Here is a 20,983-nt window from a genome sequence, read left to right as displayed (position 1 = left end):
TCCTCTTCCTCTGCTTCACCCAGCAGGTACTGCATCGAATACTTTCAGAGCCGGAGTGTTTTCGTCCATTTGGACAACATGACCCAGCCAGCGTAGCCGTTGTCTTTTAATTCTCTGAAATATGTCAATGAATGCGATATTCGCCGTGGCCAACGCGCAAAGAACAATAATTCTTTCGCAGAACCTTTCGAGAACTCGCAACGTCAACTCATCTGATGTTGTCATCGTCAAAGTCTCTGCACCGTATAGCAGCACGGGAATAATGAGTGACTTATAGAGTTTGGTGTTTGTTCGTCGAAAGAGAACTTTACTTCTCAATTATATACTTAGTACGAAGTAGCACCTGTTTGCAAGAGTTATCCTGCATTGTATTTCTAGGCTGACGTTGTTGGTGGTGTTTATACTGTTTCCAAGATAGACGAAATTATCTACGATTTCAAAGTTATGACTGTCAACAGTGACGTTAGCTAAGATTTTATTTGGACACAACTTAAGTATGGACTGTGAAACTGGGCATAAGTCTTCAATTACAGTTAAAAGCTATCATAATATGTGGACAAAGTTTTAGTTTAATAAATTTAAAAGTTTCGGCCTTCTAACAGTATACATATAACCCCTTTAGTTTCTTGCTCAAGAATAGAAAAATCAAATGTTTGGTACTTTTTTTGTTTTTCTTTATAAGATTCACGTTTTTTATTTATAAAAACTCAAAATCAATTTGATTAGTACGAAAAGGACGAAATATATATCATGATATTATAATATTGCCTTAAAAATGGTGTCGACGACATATTATGTATGAAAATATATGAACTTTCGTCATCTTTCTATCACTTCGCACGGTTGATTTATCTGTTTTCAGATATTCGTTAAAAAATGTCCAAATTGGTGAAATATCAAAATGTTTATCTAGGTCAAATATTTAACCGCTAGAGCGTTTTAAAAGTATAAGAAAAATGTATCTTCATTTTTTGAAAATAAAATCTATTTTTTTGAAATTGCCACGCCAAGCGTGAATAAGTTCAGTCAATTTATATTAACCAAATCGACAGAGGTAAGAAATTTCAAAAATGTATCTATATTGTACATATATGAGCGTAAAGACAACACGTATTTCCATACAAATGTATATAAACACCACTTGGATTAGCCTAGCACCTTTGGTCTCGTCTAAGTATATCAGACCGTTGGTCTCGACCAGGGTTAATAAATTTAAAAGTTTCGGCCTTCTAACAGTATTAACCCCTTTAGTTTCTTGCTCAAGAATAGAAAAATCGAATGTTTGGTACTTTTTTTTGTTTTTCTTTATATTGAGATTCACGTTTTTTATTTATACCATATACTCAAAATCAATTTGATTAGTACGTGATGCTCAAATATATATCATGAAGTTAAAGAGTATTGCCAAAAAAGTATTATCGACGACAATTACATACCAAATCAATAACGCTTCGCCAGTTTTGGCTTACTCGGGACTTTTATACTTTAACTTCAGATATATGCCTCGAAAATGAATTTCCCAGAAATATCAAAATCCTTCCTGAAGGATTTAAACCTTCCTGATCGTTGCCTTTCACAAGTATATGGGAAACTATATTCATTGTTGGCATTCTATTGCAGACTGAAAATAAAATCTATTTTATTGAAATATTGGTGTGAAATGGTAGGTGAAAGTCAACTTCTAAGTCACTACTAATAACGTCACTATTGCAAAATAATCTATAACTCAATACTATATGTATGAAATTATTCAAGTAATGATTGTTTACCTTTAGCCCGACCCCAGCTGATCTTTCCTTGATATAAACATAAAAATATTACTAATTATTATTTAATTACAGCCGTTAAATTAAAAGATAAATAATTGATATGTTTGTAAAAGTATATTTACTTTATCAAAAGTGTTTTTATTTTTAAATTACAGTGCAAGCGTGCCCACTTTTCCATTTATCTCAGCAAAGCGCCATTATTTCGCGTGATTTGCATATTTTTTGCTCAACAGATTACTTAACTCTTTTTCCACTTGAATTCTACATTATAAATGTTCTTAACGTCATGACTTGGACTTTGCTTTGTTGAATTGCCTATGAAAAAAAAAAAAAATCAAAACAAAACGCACGAAAGCAAAACAATAGACTTGAGCAACGAACTCATATCGCGCTAGCAACATAAACTTAACCATCAACCATCCATGAGTAATATGATCGTTTGTGTGTATATAATCGCGCGTGTACATTTTTATTTAATTACTGCTAAGCGGACAGACCGTTTTGTCAGTTTACACCACGATTTGTGACGTGTTTGCCCAACAACACTTTGCTTGAATGAATCAGTTCACAACTATTTCCGGTGCAAAAGTGAGTGCGATACACAAAAAAAGTTATTTTCAAAGTAACTGTTATTGCCGAAAAGCAATGCTTTATTATGTTTTATTCAACACCATGCTGCTTTGCGGTTGAAATCGAGGAAATTGGCTTGAAAGAGACATTCGATTACACTTGTTTGAGGTTAATTAAAGCGGTTTTTGCACGAGATAAGCTCTCTTCACTCTGACTAATTTGAATTCTGTTGAAATTTATGTCTGATGACGAGTTTTTTAAATTTTTTTGAGAGTGAAATTTTTAAGGTAATGTAGCAAAAAAAGCTTTTTTTTTAATAAAAATTAATACATATGATGAAGTCAAGGTTTTTAATTAATGCAACCAATAGCAAGCATAAACTCTTTATAATTACTATTTGTGGCTAACTTTTAAGGGGGGAGTCTGATTTAGAAGCTTCAAAAAATCGAATCTTTTTTTATTTGCTTAAATCTCTTTAAAAAATAATCTAAGAATATGTCCCCAAAGTTTTAAATGGGAATTTGAAATATTTTCGAAGCTAGAAGGAAAATGGTGACCGAACGCCTAGCAGACATATGAGCGATTGGGCAGAAAGCGAATACTTTGACGCGCGATTTCTCGGTTTTTCATTTTTACGATTTTTCTTAATTGGCGGGCAGGATAGAGAAAACACTAAACGTCGTATGGAATTGGGGCAGAGTTGATTATCTTTGGCATTAAATTATCTTCCATTTAAACTAAAAAAAACTAAGAAAAGTCAAGTTTGAACATATTTTTAAACAACATAAAGTAAATTTTTTTTAGTCAAAAAAGACTTTTTTTCAAATTTTAAAAAATTTCTAAAATTTTACACTTTTTTTGGAATTTTTTTAGTTAGTAACTAGAAGATAAATTATTAAAAAATATGAATCTTTTTGAATTTTTTGTTTCCGATAGAAGCAGGCTCCCCCCTTAAGTTAGTTAATTTAACTTAATCATTTTTTCACACTCCATTCCTGAACCTTAGTGTTGCATCGATTTTTGGCAATTTCAATAGTTTGCTGTACGTTAGAATCTGGTAATAAGTAGGTTTTCTTGTATATTTCGGGATTTGACAACCCAAGTGTTACAAGCTGGCAACTCTCAACATTATAGTAAACTTTGAAATTTTTAATATTATAAATACTCAAAACCCTGTGACATATAATCGTTATTTGTGTTGTTTACAATAACTTCAAATATTCTTTTCGGCCAAAAAATTGTATTAATTCGCAAATATTTTCGCTCGATTATTTTTTTTTTTTACAACACATCATTGTGTTTGTCACTGCTATAGTGAATCCAATCGATGTCGAGAATATAGTGAATCCAATCGAAGAGTGAAAATTTTCCTTGAGCTTTTCTCATTGTTCATCAGATTTATTAAAGTCGTGCAATATATAGTGTAGATAACCATAGAACGCAATAAAATGTCCAAAATCACCTATAAGTTAAAAAAAAAACAGCTTAGTAATGTCACATATAGTTCAGACTACAGTTAAAGGGGTATTCTAGTCTAGAGACAAATCAAGGTATCTTTAATTTTACAAATACTGATACAATAAATTATTTATTAAAATATTCATTAGTTTTTTAAGAATACAGAAAAAATGTGAAACAATTTAAAAGTCAAAAAATTAAAAGCCGTTGAAAGTGGAGTTTGGAAAAAATACATGCCAAGACGATAACGTGCCTCCAAAAGATCAGACAATAAAAAATATAAAAAATATTATAATTGAAGAATTATCTTGATATGAGCTATCTGCTATCGTAATACAAGTAACTAGTTAAAAGTAAGATTTTTTTCTTTTTTCACTAAATGATAGATAGCAGAACAAATTATAAACTTCTTACTACTTTTTTTAATAGAAAAAACTTGAATTTTTTATAAGCCATAATTAGTATGATTAGTACATAGTCATACTACAAGTAGTATATAAAGAAGGCTAACAACTAAAACTCGAGTAAACGGTTAAATAGAACTTAAGAAATAGTACCAAACTTAAAAAAAAAGTGCCCGAATTAAAATGGGTGGAGCTAAAACATTTTTTAGGGGAGATATATGTTAGTATTAACTCAAGTATGAAATGATAAAAATTTAAAAGTCCTTAGTTAGTCCTGGTTCGTTAGTTACAGGATGTTGCCTATAGACAACAGCACTTTTACAAAATTATTTTAAACAAACTAAACACTTTTCCAATGATTTATTTTTATTATTAATAACTTTATTACCTTTATTTATTTATGTTGTTTCCTTGGTTTTACAATAAAACAGCTATTTTAACCTTTTTAAACATTTTATGCTTAAACGTCTTTTTTCGTGATTTTGACAATTCTCGATCTTGACAATTTCACTCTACAAAAAACGCCTACTGAATGAACCATTGCATAGCTTACGATAGAACAATTCACTGTAAGCTTACACAATACACCAGACTACATAATGCAAAAAACCGCGCGTCAAAAAAATTTATATAACGGGACTTAGAAGCATATATGTAAATGTTGCTTATAGGCAACATCGGGCATGAAAGGGTTAAGGGGGCTATACCAGTGCAACCCATGAAAAATTAGGCGATTTTCGTGAATTTTTTTTTTAAAGAAACTAACTGCTCACATGATTCCGGTCGAATGAGTAGCTGAATCAAAATACATCAAACAAGTTATTAAAGTTAAATGTATTTCCTATACAATGACCTACTATTTTGAAAAATATTAAAAATTGACAAAATGGCTTAGTTCTGAAATAAAGTGAAGGTTTTTTTAGTTATGCAAAGGTCGTTTTTTTAATGCCAAATTGACAAACGAGCTTAAAGCTTCAACTATCGGTCTTCATACATATATATCTACGAGCGGTCGCACTTTAGAACGCTGCCATTCAAAAACTATTCAAGATACGACCTTGCCGATTTCACAAGATATTTTTGAAATTATAAACTATTGAAAAAGCAAAAAACTTGATTTTTGAAATTGTCACAGTTGTATAACCCCTTAACAAAAATTCGCTTGAAATTTCAACTAAAATGAGTCCCAGTGACAACTGGCTCTAGCCGTTTTGAATGTCGTGTCACTAGAAAAGCGACTACTATGAGCAAAAAATAGCAAGACTTTGTTCATAATTTTTCGGATTCTTCATTTATTATTCAACATCTATGTCGTTCCCCTCACAGCAATCGCCCTTGCAACTAACACACTTGTGCCCACGTTTTTTTCAGCCTCGGCTCACCTTTACCTTAATATTCGTCTGTTTGATGGTCTGTTTCCGGGTCGTAAGCATAGAGGCAAGACTCATCGCCAGTAATAATCAGGGGTGTTGTGGAATCTGATAGTTTGTCGGAATCAGAATTGAAACCGATCAAAAAAGTAGTAGGTGTCATGAATTCAGCTATTTTTGGTTTGATATTCGAATCAGAATTTATATCGGTGTCTAATCGGTTATAATGTAAGTTGGAAATCAAGTTATTTTATTATTTCGAATTAATTTATCTTTATTTCTATATTTATAAAACATGAAATGTCTTAATTATTGAGTTTTTGGGAAAAAATCCTTTCTCATTTGAAGGAGATTGAATTTCAAGTTCTACATTTACATGGGTATTTTTATTTCTCTTATATATTATACATTTTGCCAATATTCCCATTGCTATTAATAGTATTATTAGTGCGTTTATGCCGTAATTTATATTTCTATGTTTTTTTTAATTCTTCCAGTTTGTTTATATTTTTTTCTTGGTTTACTATTATCTCTGAGAAATGTATTATTAATGGCGCAAAAATAACCTTCTGATGTTTTTTGCCTGCAATTTTTCTTAAAAATTAAAAACGTTGATTCTTCTTGTGAATTAGTCTTTTAAATTTTTTTACATCAAGTCGAGAATATGATATCATGTAAATGGCCGCCGCCACAATTGATTGTCATTTGAGCCCTTTTTATGGCATTTTCCATCACTTTGGCCAGAACTTCCGGCGATAGGTCCTTACATTCTTGACGGATATTGTCTTTAAAAGCTGCAAGAGTCTGAGGCTTGTTGACATAAACCCGCGACTTCAAAAAGCCCCACAAAGAGAGGTCTGGAGCGATCAAGTCAGGCGATCTTGATGATCAGTGCAAATCGCCAAAACGGGAGATTAGGCGCCCGGGAAATGCATTCTTCAGCATATCGATTGTGGCACGTGCTGTGTGTGCCGTTGCACCGTCCTGTTGGAACTACATGTTTTCCAATCCCAATTGATTAAGTTGCGGCAAAAAGAACTCGTTGATCATTGCTATGTAGCGCTCACCACTCACAGTAACCATTTGGCCGCGACGTCTTCGAAGAAAAAAGGTCCGATGATTCCTCCAGCTAAAACAGCACATCATACAGTGACTTTAAGCGGGTGTAATGGCTCTTCATGGGTTACACCCAGATTTTCAGTGCCCCAGAGGCGTAAATTTTGCTTATTTACGTACCCGCTAAGATGGAAATGGGCCTCATCACTCATGATTATTTTTGAAGAAAAATCATCTTCCTCTTGGTCGTGATTAAGGATGGCTTGAGCGAATGTTAGACGCGATTGGCGGTCAGCAGCTAACAACTGATGCGCCGTCTGAACTTTGTACGGAAACATCTTCAAATCTTGTACCAAAATTCGCTATAAACACTGTTGATTGATACCCATTGGCGTGGCACGTCGTCTGGTCGATGTCGACGGCGCTTCCATGACATCCTCGGCAACAGCAGCAATATTCTCTGCAGAACGGCTACTCCGGGGTCTGTCAACGCCTGGCAACATCTCGTGTTGTGCCAGTATCTTCGAGGCGATCGGCTAAACGTCGCATCGTTTTTGGTCAAATAAATAGTCACCAATAACCCGCGTTCTGAGTGCCTCATACTTTTAGGCAAATTCCAGCAGTCCCTTCGCAACCTCCTTATCAAAATGTTTGGCTACGAAAACCAACTATCCGCCAGCAATCAAAAACACTGACGCAGAGACCACCAGTACAGGTAAAACCCGGAATAGCTGCTTGCTAGGCGCGTGTGACTGAACACACAGAAAAGCTGGCAAACGCGCAAGAATACTCAGTAGGAGTCGCCACCCGATCGGTCGACTAAGGCGATGCAAAAATACATTCAGAGGCCCATGTTCCGTAAGCAGATAACCCAGACTCAGACAAAATCTGAAGTCTCGGTTATCTTCAACGAACCTAGCGTCCCGAATGCACTCGAAGGTCACTCGGCCGTTAGGATTATTGTCCCAACGTTCTTGCCACCTACATCTAACCTTCTAGACACTTGTTCCCTGGATATCCCTCCCTCTCCACATCATCGTCGGAAATCCAGTCATTCCGCAGCAATGACACACAAGCCCCTTCTTAACCTGAATGCAACATGTTGCTACAGAGTAAAAGTGTTTCATTCACCCAACATATCACCTAAAACTAAGCGAGATAGAAATATGTTTATGTATATGTAAATGATCAGGATGACAAGAAAACTTGAAAGCCGGGTGATTGTCTGTCTGTCCGCCCGTGCAAGCTGTAACTTGAGTAAAAATTAAAATATCCCGATGAAACTTGGTTTGTAAGTTCCTTAGTACAAAAAAAATCACGAGTTCTATATGGGCGTAATCGGACCACTGCCACTCCCACAAAACGACATTAACCGAAAACCTATAAAATGCCATAACTTAGCACTTATTTAAGATATAAAATGGTTATTGGCATAGTGGATCACAATAGTAAAGGAGGGTGTAACCCTCTAATAAGATTAATGTACTTAAATTACTAAAGCTACTATAACCAAAGCGAAAATCCTATAAGAACTTCAACCGACACTGTGAAAATGGATGAAATCAAAAAATAACCATCACTCACTCTCCATATAACGGTAGTGGTAAGAACTACTAAAATCGTGATAAATCAATAACTGAATACGCTGGAGACATTAAATTTTACCTTCGGGATGGTATGAGAAGGCGTTATGAGAGCAAGTGTGAAAATTGATCGATGGGCGTGGTTCTGTCCACTTTTTCGACTAAATTACATATAACGCAATTTTAAGTTCCATTTGTTTCACAAAATCAAGGAGTAATTAATTTAACGGGATAAAACTTTGCAGTTATAATTCCTTTAGAGTATGCCACCCCTTATGACCAAAAATTGTCCAAATCCAAACAAAACTGTTCAAGCCCATAGGTACCGAATATGTGGACCCCAGTACCTATAGTTGACTTTTGACAATGCGTGAAATATACGAGGGCTGCTATATATATTCTGGCCTAGGGCAAAACTAAGTGTTGCCAGGTGCATTCTGACATTTCCATTGGAAAGTTTGACATTTTTAGCATAATATAACTCAGAACGTTTTGTCATTTAATCGTGAATTGTTTTATTTACAGGGAATTAAAAAATTCATCTCGGCCAAAAAATGGAGTTAACTCGTGAACATTTTCGTGCGATCATTTTTCACAACTTTCGACGTGGATTATCACGACAAGAGTGCATCAATGAACTAAAATCTTTGTATGGCTATGAAGCACCATCCTATAGCACTGTGAAAAACTGGTACAACGATTCCAATCGTGGCCGACGCTCGCTCAAGGACGAATTCCGTAAAGGTCGTCCAAAAACAGCCGTTGTGCCAGAAAACATCGATGCCGTACGTGAACTGATAATGCAATACCGTCATGTAACATACCTTCAGATAGAGGCATGCCTATGCATTTCTCCCACCAGCATACATTCGATATTGCATGAACACCTGGCCGTAAAAGAGGTTTGTTCTCGTTGGATCCCGCACAATTTGACAATCGCTCAAAAAAAGGCTCGTGTGGATTGGTGTAAAGAAATGCTGAAAAAATACGATCGCGGTGCTTCAAAAGACGTTTATAAGATCGTCACAGGTGTCGAATCATGCATCTATGAGTATGAGGCCGAAACAAAACAGCGATCGACAAAAAAAAAAAACAATAAAAAAAAAAACCATTTTCGTTGATAAATATGCCTATTTACATTATTAGGCCAGAAATATATATAGCAACCTACGTACAATTGAAATTCAGATAGAAATTTCGATACTTCCCACTTAGCCCCCATATACCTAAAATAAAGATTTTCGAACTTCAAGGTGACTTTATGCTAGATATATCGGCCAATATTTGAGTTATCTCAATAAAAATTACAGAACTCGTTTTACTGATAACAGTTTATCTTTGTGCCTAAAATAAATAAAATTGTGCGAAAACTTAACCTACTCCCCATATAACTTTTATCCGTATTTTCGAACATCCGGCTGAATTTACTCCATATGATTGGTGATGGTACGTGGGGCCCCCTAATGAATCTCAGGGAACATTCAATTAGTATTTGGCAGGTTAACATTATTTCAAAAATAAATAACAACGGGTCGATACTACCCCAACTCCCATATACTACGTATAATGCTTTTCGTTTTTCTAATAAACCTTTGCCGAACATGTCGGTAAGTGTATGAGTATAATAAAGTTTCACGTTTCTTACGTTACGGCATTTCCTGCAAGTTGCAAGATTATAAAATGTTCGGTTGCACTCGAACTTAGCCCTTCTTTACTTACTTTAAATTTTATGTTTACTAATCTGTGGTTTTAATATCTTATAACTGTTCTTTATGTACTTGGTATTTTAATCGTTTATTTTTTATTCATTTTACAGCAATTCATATCTTTTCTCCGTATTTCATATACTCAACTCAAGATCATCCCACAAACAACCGCACTGTCGATAATAATTAGCAAAAATCATCAGCTTATTCAAGTGAGTACTCATTTAATTCATAGTTGACATTAAATGTTCTGAACTAATAGCAATATTGCTGACAGCTAATAAGTACAAGCTTATATGCATAAATAGTATGTAAGAATATATAACTATTATACATGTACATATATGAACCACTGGCAAGCGACGAAAGTTGTACGGCACGCGCTCACGCGATGCACGCAACGGTTGTCAGCTTAGCCCACGTAAATGTGTGCAAACGCAACGCTGCTAGTCAGCTGACATAAGCAGTCCGCAGCGATACCGCTAAGTCGGTAGGCAAATGATAGACAAATGACAAGTCAGTGCTTTTATAGTCAACTATTGATAAAGAAAAAAATAATAATCAACAAACTAATCGTGACTTCAGTGACTGACATTGATAAATGTCTCAAGCAGCATTTACTTGGGCGCTCTCTCTCTCTTTTCCTTTCTCGATCGCTCGATTAGCAAGATCATCAACAGCTCTACTCAATTTGTCAGCGGTCGAGCTTCTTCCATTAACCGCAATTAGTTATAATAAATGCGTTAATGTCAATAATTTTTAATTGCGCTCACCGGCGAAAACAGCGCGCATGCAACATTTAACCACAAGCCAATTTTTTTTCCAACGCGCTAATGGCAAGTAGAAAAATGCATTTAAAAATGCCGCTTTGCATTTATCAGCCGTGGAGATTTCAACTTTAACATTGACCTCAATCACGACACTGTCTGCCGCTCAATGCAATGATAAATCTAAATGCAATTTAGTACGGCTTGTGCATTCTCATTGCCAATGGCTGCGCTATGTGACAGTGATGCTCAACGGCAGCCAAAAGGCGCCGACAGGGTGCACTGATCGGTCAACAATGTTTTAGCTTATGGAATTTTTGTAGTTCTCAGTAGGAAATATTAGTGTTATAAATATTATCAACAATTTAAAAAAAGAACTGGTATGCCCGCACGACAGGACTTTTTCTTCTTCTTTATTGGCGTAGACACCGCTTATGTGGTTATAGCCGAGTTTACAACAGCGTTCCAATCGTTCTTCCTCTTCGCTGTTTGGTGCCAATTGGAGATTCCAAGCGGAGCCAGGTTCGTCTCCACCTGGTCTTTCCAACGGAGTGTAGGTCTTCCTCTTCCTCTGTCTCCCGCGGCGGGTATTGCGTCGAATACTTTCAGAGCTGTAGCGTTTTCATCCATTCGGACGACATGACCTAGCCAATGTAGTGCTGTCTTTTAATTCACTGAACTATGTCATTGTCGTCGTTGTATGTCGTTTTATATGTTAGCCTCATTTTTGCTGGTGTTAATACTGGTTCCGAGATAGACGAAATTATCTACAACTTCAAAGTTATGACTGTCAACAGTGACGTAAGAGCCAAGTCGCGAGTGCGACGACTGTTTGTTTGATGAAAGAAGATATTTCGTCTATCCTTCGTTCACTATCAGACTCATTTGCTTCATTTCCTTATCCAGTGTGGAGAAAGCAGAAATAACAGCGCGATTGTTGAGGCCAATGATACCACTATCATCGGCGTACGCCAGCTGCCGTACATTCTTATAAAAGTTTGTACCTGCTCGATTTAGCTCTGCAGCGCGAATTATTTTCTTCAGGAGAGACTGAAAAAGCCGCACAATAGGCAGTCGCCTTGTCTGAAAAACCTTGTTTGATATCAAACGGCTCAGAAAAGTTCTTCCCGATCCTGACGGAGGTTTTGGTATTGCTCAACGTCAGTTTACACAGCCGTATTGGTTTTGCGGTGATACCAAATTTAGACATGGCGGCATAAAAGCAGCTCTTTTTCACACTGTCGTCGATCCTCTTTTCATGGTTCTTTTCCAAGATATGGCGCATGGTGAATATCTCGTGAGTTGTTGATTTTCCCTGCCTGAAGTCACACTGCTAAGGTCCAAACAGGTTTTTGATGGTTGGCTTTAATTCTTCTCGCAGTACATTTGATGGAACCTTATATGCAATGTTGAGGAGGCTAATCCCACGGTAGTTGTCGCAGATTCCAAACGGTTGGGCGTGCTTTCGTCCGATCATATTTTACAAAGAAGCTGATGCATGCTCCTTATCAGTTCGTCGCCGCCGTGTTTGAATAGGCCCCCGCCTTGTTGTTCTTCAGACGAGTAACTGCTATTCGAATTTCTTCATGGAGAATCGGGTTCACCATCTCCTGGCGTTCTGCTTCCACTGCTATTCACCAGGCTGGAGAATTGTTCCCTCTATAATTTTGGAATGGTCTGGGCATCAGTCACTAGGAGGTTCTACAAGAGTAGTCGCCGCATCTTTTCGAGCATTACCCCTGTCGGTCAACTTGTCATACTCACGCATTTCGGCCTCTCTCCTTTTTTCTACAAATGCGTCGCGCTTCCTTCTTCAACTGTCGGTATCCATCACATCCCGCACTTCTTGTGGTCGATCGCAGCATTGTTAGGTAGGCTGTCTGCTTTCTCTCCACTGCGACACGGCACTCCTCATCATACCAGCTATTATTTTGCTTTTTCCGAACACCAATGATTTCATTTGAGTTGTACGTAAGAAGCTTGAAATGCCGTTCTAAAGTCAATGTTAGGACCTAGGAGCATACGCGCGTCTAAAGCACTGGAGACTTGTCTTCTGTCTATCGCAAAATGATCGATATGGTTGGTGGCTTTTCGATCCGGAGACAGCCAAGAAGCTTGATAAATTTTCCTATGCTGGAATCTTGTACTACAGACAACCCCGGCGAAGTCAATCGGCCTCAACCCATTTGGAATGTTTCATCGTGGAAGCTGAATTTAACAACCGTTGTGCCAAAGATACATTCTTTGCCCTCCTGACGGTAAAGTCGCCAAAAAAGATTTTGACATTGACAGGTGTGCTCAAAGCGCTCATAGAAGACATCTTTGGTCATATTGTGCTTCTCTTGCATCGACCGTGGGCGCAAAGCAGCGATATATTGAAGAACTCTTAAATCATAATCGTTTGCACTTATCCGAGCTGTTGTTTCCTTTTCATTGGTAATATTTTACGTGGTGGGTCCCAAGCCCTGCGCTCAACCCTGTGGAGAGGATGTTTCTTTCGCTTGCTCATTTTAGCTCAGACGATACTTGGTCAAAGACCGGAAGTCGTGAGCTGTTTGAGCCATATGTAAAAGAATCGTTTCTGCCCACTCTCAATTGAATGACAATCAGATAACTTTCCTCACTTGCTTGAATTTCTACACATGGCTCCATCCACCAACGAATGTTACAATTTAGTAAACCCTGAGTAAGGAGAGGAAGTGAAGAAAAATTAATTTAGAACTTCTTGGTATACTGATCACTTTCCACTTGGGTCGATACATGCTACAGAAACTCCATTCCACTGCATTGCTGCGGGTATAAGCAATGTACGGCGGTATGCCAGTGTGCGAATGCTCTGAAGCACAGTAAGCCCAGTGGCTACGCGCCCAGCTACTAGTTTTATCTATGCCACAGCGAATAGAACAATAAATATATACATATGTGTGTGTATGCATGTGTAGCAAGTAATATAACTCAGCTTAAGAAGACGCGCATTTGTAGAAAGCTTGCTATGAAAGATGAATTTGGAATTTTCACTAAAGCGATTCGCTGCTCGGCGCTCAGCAGGCACAAACGCTTAAGATTAATGCGAATATAATCGTTGGAGTATTGTGTTGGCCAGCTAAAGTGCGAGTCAAGTCAGTATTAAAGCGGTGAAGCAAAATATTTTATATAGTTATATGTATGTTATTTGTATTTATTATTCCATGCTGCGCCTTTAGTTAGCGCCCCACAATGAAAGCGCGCACCAAAGACTCAACTTTTTCAATAGACCGCTCATTTTCTTCGCACAGAATTTCTAGAATACAATTTTCATGCTTATTAGATGACCGAACATGCCGCAACGAATCGTGAGAAAACTATATTTTCCTTGTAGCAACTGGCTTTTCAAGCACCAATACAGGTATACATGGTATACACATGCATGCATATACGTGAATACTTACTTTACTTGCATATGTACTTGTATGTTTGTTTGTAGATATAATAGGTACTCTGGAGCACTTGAAAATTTGGGTTGGGCATAGAAAAAACTCCACTTGAGCCGCCGCCTTCACTTTATATTTACTGCTCGTAATAAAAGGGGTTTAAGTGGCCTATTTGAGTGTGTATGCGTGTGTATTTGAACGCTGGTGTAAGTTGGTTTAGCTTTGTGAGCCGCATGTGGGTGTTCATGCTGCGCAGGCGCAACCACAATATCGTAGGCGCGTACATTACAGAAAAAAAAAACAAGAAAATACGTCAACTTCGGTGGCTTCGAAAATGTAATACCCTTCGCAGGTGCATTTATTATGACATTGAAGAGTATTAAAATGTATTTATTTTGATTTTCAATGATCAGTTTATATGACTGCTATATGCTAGAGTGATACGAACTGAACAATCTGTTCGGAGATTGTAGCGTGGTCTCTGAAAATAACCGATGCCGAATTTCATGCAGATATCTTGTCAAATAAAAGAGTTTTCCGTACAAAAATGTATTTTGATCGGTCAGTTTGTATGAGAGCTGTATGCTATAGTGCTTCGAACTTATAAATTTAATCGGAAATTTAAGCGTTTATTAATATAATAAATCTGTGCCAAATTGAATGAAGAAATCTCGTCACATAAAAAAGTTTTCCATGCAAGTATTTGATTCCGATCGTTCAGTTTTTATGACAGCTACATGCCATAATACTCCGATACTAACTGTTCTGATACACGACCAGCTTAAAAACTCAGGACTAGTTTGCTGATCATTTATACTTATATTGGGTAGTCGAAAAAGTATTTTCGTATCAAAAGGTTTTAAACCAAGGCTTTTGAAAAAAGTTGACTACAAAAAGAAGCTCGATGTTTGGGTACCACATGAATTGTCTGTGAAAAATTTAATAGACCGAATTAACATCTGCGATTCTTTGCTGAAACGAAATGAAATCGAATCATTTCTGAAGCGAATGGTAACAGGAGACGAAAAATGGATCAAATACGACAATAATGTTCGCAAAATATCATGGTCCAAGCGTGATGAAGCTCAACAAATAGTCGCAAAGCTAGGATTGACATCTCAAAAGGTTATGCTGAGTGTTTGGTGGGATTGGAAAGGAATCATCCACTATGAACTGCTTAAGCCTGGTCGAACGATTGATTCTACATTTTACTGTCAACAACCGAAGAGATTAAAGCAAGCAATCGAAAAAATGGCCAAAACTGATCAACAGAAAGGGCTTCGTCTTCCATCAGGTCAACGCTAGACCACACACATCTTTGATGACTCGGCAAAAACTGGGAGAGCTTGGCTGGGAAGTTTTGATGCATCAACCATATAGCTCTGCCCTTGCAGCCGCGGACTACCATTTGTTTCGGTCGATGCAGAACTTCCTTAATGGAGTGAAGTTGGCTTCAAGAGAAGCCTATGAAAATTACTTGTGGTAGTTTTTCGCCGAGAAACCAGAAAAGTTGTACACCGATGAAATAATGTCTCCAGCGGAAAAATGACAAAAATTTGTCGACCGAAATGACACATATTGCTTTCATTAAAGTTAATTCTAAATATAAAAAAATTAAGTTGAAGTTTGATTAGAAATACGAAAAGCCTTTTCGACTAACCAATATATAATTTACGTTTCTTCTTGAAAAAAGGGTATATTCAGGGTATAAAAATTATGGCAGCGCGTTGGCGTTGGGCAATAAAGGTGAACTGCCGGCACTCAACATGTGATCAATGATCATTACAATGGTGCGAGCAGACATAAAATAGGCTATGAAAAATCGAAGAATCACATAAAAGTAGAGAATCGAAGAAAAAGTGGGTGCGTTCACTTCATTTCAAACTTAAACGGCATATATGTATACACATATGTATGTAACACTTATGTAAGCATGTATGTGTGCGAGAAAGCAAGTATCATTACATAGAATTCTATATGTAGAATGAGACTAGAGAAACTCTCGCCGCCACACAAACATTGCACTTCTTGACTTCACTACTTCAGTGCATACTTCTTCGGCATACATTCTACCTCGACATAGCACACACACACTCACAAATTCAAAGTACGGCATGCCTGTGCACTGTGTGGCATATCAAAGTTCGATTTTTATAGTTTCAAGTTGAATGCACTACGCGCACCCAAGTTGCGAGTTCTCATCTTTTGCTGTCTCGCGCATAGCCAAAGCATTATCTATTTTATAGCCGTGGCCACGTTTGGCTTTGTTAGCTTTGTGCGCTTTGTTTGGACGCTAAGTTGTGGCTGAGCCGCAAAAGATGCACAGCGCTGGTGCCACATGAGCTTGCTGCTGCTGCCGCAGGCTGCTGAGGCTGCAAAGTTGCAGTGTTGCAGTGTTTGGTGCTGTCGGCCAACAACGCCGCGCAGAAAACCAGTCAGACGGCTTTTTTTTACCAAAAGCAGACACAAACACACACACACACTCACTGCTGCACGTTTGCATAGGCACACCCATACAGGCAAATATTTAACATTCTAGTGTTGTAGTTTTTGTTGCTTTTTTATTGTGTGTTCACTTAACAGCTTCGCCTTTATATTTCATGCCTATAAAATATGGTCGAAAGCCGCATATGCGCAGAAGACACATATACACATACACACATTCAAGCATTATACAGTCACCCATACTATATAATAGATATATGTTTTTATATACATATATATATGTATGCTTACTTAAGTGTTTGTGCCGCCAAAAAGTCAGAAAAAAGTGAGTGCCTCTTTTGGCCTAACTGCCGTTGCTATTGCTGTCATCCAAGCGCTTACAGCCACCAAACATACGTGCATATATACATAAAGTTTTTGAGTGTGTGTGTGTGTGTCTATGCTGCCTTTCTTTTTTCGCTTTTTTTCGCGCGCGGTCACAACTTATCGGCAGAATTTTAAGTAAACTGCAAGTGACTTGCATGTCTGCTTTTTGCTACACGCCCGCTCGCTCTTAGCCTCTTGCCACTTTTCCAATTTTTATGCAGTTTTTACCAGTTATCTTTATTATTATTAGCTTCCTATGCTTTTCTGCTTTTTTTCTTTTTTCGCTAATTTGTAATTTCGCCTCGCCGCATATTATTACCGCAGAATTCACTTTTATGGCGCTTGAAGCTCGGCTAACCAACTAATCTTAACTGCAAGCGAATATTATTATTATGTAAATGTGAAATGCGATTTTGCTGCTTTTAATTACTTTACAAAAATAATTTAAAAATCTTGTGTTCAGCAAATTATTCTGTAATATATTTAGTGCAGCGTCATTTATAAAAAAAAATTTAATTTGTATAACGATTCCTTTCTGAATTTGAATTAATTTATTAAATCATTTCAAAAATGAGGAAATCATTTAATTTAATTATTCATCTTCTTCAGTTAGCATGTTGGAAATATGCTTTAGAACACGTTAATTTAACCAGTAGCTTTTTTGTCCGCTGTAAAATCTCAAGAACGGGAAAGTTTATACAGACACCACTGACGTTTTCTTGCTATAGTAGCATTTATGGTTTCACCATATCAGCATTCATACTAAACTGTACTTCTTTCCAACCAATATTCAAAAGTACATACCTCTTACGCAGAGTCTTCGTAGATGCCCGTTATTCATTTCTTTGTGACTATTACACCCTTTTCAAGAAAATCTACTATACTTTTAGAGTTCCAGCCAATGTTCTGACTATCTTCAACTCTTACTAAAATTTAAGACAACATAACATTACCGGGTGTATCAAAATACAGTAAAATAGAAAAAATATCTCAAATGAACTAAGCAAACAATCCTTTTTTCTTCTTCTTAATTGGCTTAGACTCCGCTTACGCAATTAAAGCCGAGTTTACAACAGCGCGCCTGTCGTTCTTCTTTTTCGCTGTTTGGTGGCTATTGGAGATTCCAAGTGTAGCCTTCTGTCCTTCTCTGATCTCACCAACGGAGTGAAGCTCTTTCTCTTCCTCTGCTTCACACAGCAGGTACTGCGTCGAATACTTTCATAGCTGGAGTTTTTTCGTCCATTCGGACAACATGACCTAGCCAGCGTAGCCGCTGTCTTTTAATTCGCTGAACTATGTCAATGTCGTCGTATATCTCATACAGCTTATCGTTCCATCGAATGCGATATTCGCCGTGGCCAACGCGCAAAGGACCATAAATCTTTCGCAGAACTTTCCTCTCGAAAACTCGCAACGTCGACTCATCAGTTGTTGCCATCGTCCAAGCATCTGCACCATATAGCAGGACGGGAATAATGAGTGACTGGTAGAGTTGGGTCTTTGTCCGTCGAAAGAGGACTTTACTTCTCAATTGCCTACTCATTGCGAAGTAGCACCTGTTGCCAAGAGTTATCCTCCGTTGTACTTCTAGGCTAACATTGTTGGTGGTGTTTATACTGGTTCCAATATAGACGAAATTATCTAAAGTTATGACTGTCAACAGTGACGTGAGTGCTAAGTCGCGAGTGCGACGACTGTTTGATGACACAGGAGATATTTCGTCTTGCCCTCGTTCACTACAAGACCCATTTGCTTTGCTTCCTTTTTCAACCTGTAGACTCTTGTAGAAGATTGTAACTGCTCGATTTAACTCTGCAGCTCTAATTATTTTCTCCTAGAGTATATTGAAAAAGTCGCACGATAAGAAATTGCCTTGTCTGCAACCTCGTTTATTATCGAAAGGCTCGGAGAGCTCCTTCCTAATTCTGGTGGAGCTTTTTACACAGCCGTATTAGTTTTGCAGGATACCAAGGTCAGACATAGCGGCATTAAACAGCTTATTTTCGTGCGATCAAAAGCATAGTCCATCTTCTTGTTACGGGTTTTTTCTAAGGATTATAGTCCGTTTTTAAAGAACTTAGTTCAATTCTTTTCAAGAGGAAGTGACGAAACTACGAATTGACAGCTTGTTCCTTGTTTGTATGCACTACGTCCTTTCAGATACGAAATGGTTTTTCTCTTCAAAACCATGAAACGTTAGAACCTATAACTTGGTTTCTCAAATATTCTGCTAATGAGCTACTTTCCTTAGTTTTTTTAAATTTAAAATCGTCGGCTAACATTTGTTAGCCTATCGGACCATATAAGCATATAGCTACCATACAAACTGAACGGTCAGAAGTAAGTTTTCGTATGGTAAAATTTTCTTATTTAGGAAGATATCCAAATTTGGCATAGATTGATCTTCAAAGAAATCGTTTATATCGGATTACGATAGCATAAAGCTATAAAAAAATTCTTCATTTAACGAGATATTTCGAGTTTGATCACAGAAGAGAAGATCATAGAAAATGATGCACAACCAATCCCACTAAACACATAGCAAAACCTACCCATCCGTCAATATTGGCTTGATCTTCATTTCCTAGACTCATCGCGATATGACAACGACCATTTTTGTTTGACGTAAGTGACACACTTTCCTTTACCGTCCGCTTCATAAACGAACCGATTTTGTTACGAGTCTCCAGAAATTCGTAGATGGAAATTCGGTACCTAAATACGGTGCTTCTTTTTGTATCCATCCTTACTTAAATGGTTCCAAACGGGTTTATGTGCAATGTTTAGTTCCGACTTAATCCAAAGTGTACTCACATGACTTTTCAGAGCGCGGTGTATATTTGGCGTCAAAATTACTGGAAAGTAATCGACTAAATCAAAAATGCACCTGATTGGCTTAACCCGTCTGGATTATGTTTTCGTCTTTGTCGATGAAAAACTGTAAAACTTGGGGTATTTCCTCTTTAATGGGGTCCATCTTTGACCAATTCTTAAACTAACTCAGTCATGTAACCAAAAAAGAAACTGCCTAAGAAGTTTGCATAGGCAGTGACTTCGCATAATTGTAAAAAAAATGGTCCAGCAATGTTGAATCGCACGATCTTGCAAGCCACCTAACAAGCTCATTATGCGATATATTGCACTCACCAAAACTTTCCTTCAAAAATTGATTATTTTCTCCAATTCAGGCACGAAAAAGTTAAAGTCATTAGTCATGACGCTACAAGTATAGTGTTCCCCATTCACTGTAGCATTATGGCCGTCTTAATTTTTGAAGAATTATAGTATAAACCAAAGATTTCCGCTGCCCCTAGAGTACCACAAATAGTGACATTTTGTGGATGAAACGATGTCTTAACAATGGTTGGATTCAGTAAGCTCGCAAAACAATATTCTTCCGCTTAATATTCCATAAAGTGGATGGGCACAATACTTAAATTGTTGCATGCAATGGTGGCGGGGTCTTCTTCAATACACTACTTGCTGCACAGCAGCAATAGAGTCGTCGATGCGCAATCTACGCGTCTCTAAGGTTGCGCGCTATCCACTAGTGTTAACTTGGTGCGAAGAAACCGCTACATGATTGCTTAAATTATCGACTCTGCTAAGCGATGATGTCGAACCAACATAATATACAAGTACATAGTATAGAAAAGTGTTTAGAGAGATAGCTTCGAATTTCCTTTCTGGGCTTTTTATCGCCTTTCACAAAGTTTTTTTTTTAATTAAAAACCTTTCTTCAAAGATACCCAAGCATATTAAATGCTTTTTCAGTATAAACTTTAATACTTTCTGTTTATTGTTATTATTTTTTTCGATACAGAAAATATTAAAACCCAAAAACTGTTCAATTCGATTAAAGCAAGGTTAACATCTCAATGCAATTTCGAGCCTAAATTCCCCTTTATTAAAGTTCATATTTCAAAATTTAAGTTGCCATAACTACGCCTCCTTTGCAGTTTACTGTCGTTTTGTTGGCGCCTCTGTAGTCGTTGCCGCCACCAACACACGCACACACACTGCCATTTACGCAGCCAGCAACCGCCAAGTCCGAGAGCAAGTTCGTTGCTTAAGTCTTT

General features: G+C 37.3%; 1 long non-coding RNA gene across 2 annotated transcripts in view; it reads left to right on the top strand.

Annotated features, from left to right (window-relative positions):
• Positions 1-20,983, top strand: part of LOC126759582 (uncharacterized) — a 113,973-nt gene that overhangs the window by 36,621 nt on the left and 56,369 nt on the right. For both annotated transcript variants that reach the window (XR_007667022.1, XR_007667023.1), the window contains exon 2: positions 10,027-10,128. This is a non-coding gene — a long non-coding RNA (uncharacterized LOC126759582). The remainder of the gene's footprint in view (positions 1-10,026; positions 10,129-20,983) is intronic.

The sequence above is a fragment of the Bactrocera neohumeralis genome, chromosome 5, assembly GCF_024586455.1.
Source record: "Bactrocera neohumeralis isolate Rockhampton chromosome 5, APGP_CSIRO_Bneo_wtdbg2-racon-allhic-juicebox.fasta_v2, whole genome shotgun sequence".
NCBI lineage: Eukaryota > Metazoa > Arthropoda > Insecta > Diptera > Tephritidae > Bactrocera > Bactrocera neohumeralis.
The sequence above is the reverse complement of the archived record's forward strand: the minus strand, read 5'-3'. Positions and strand labels throughout refer to the sequence as shown.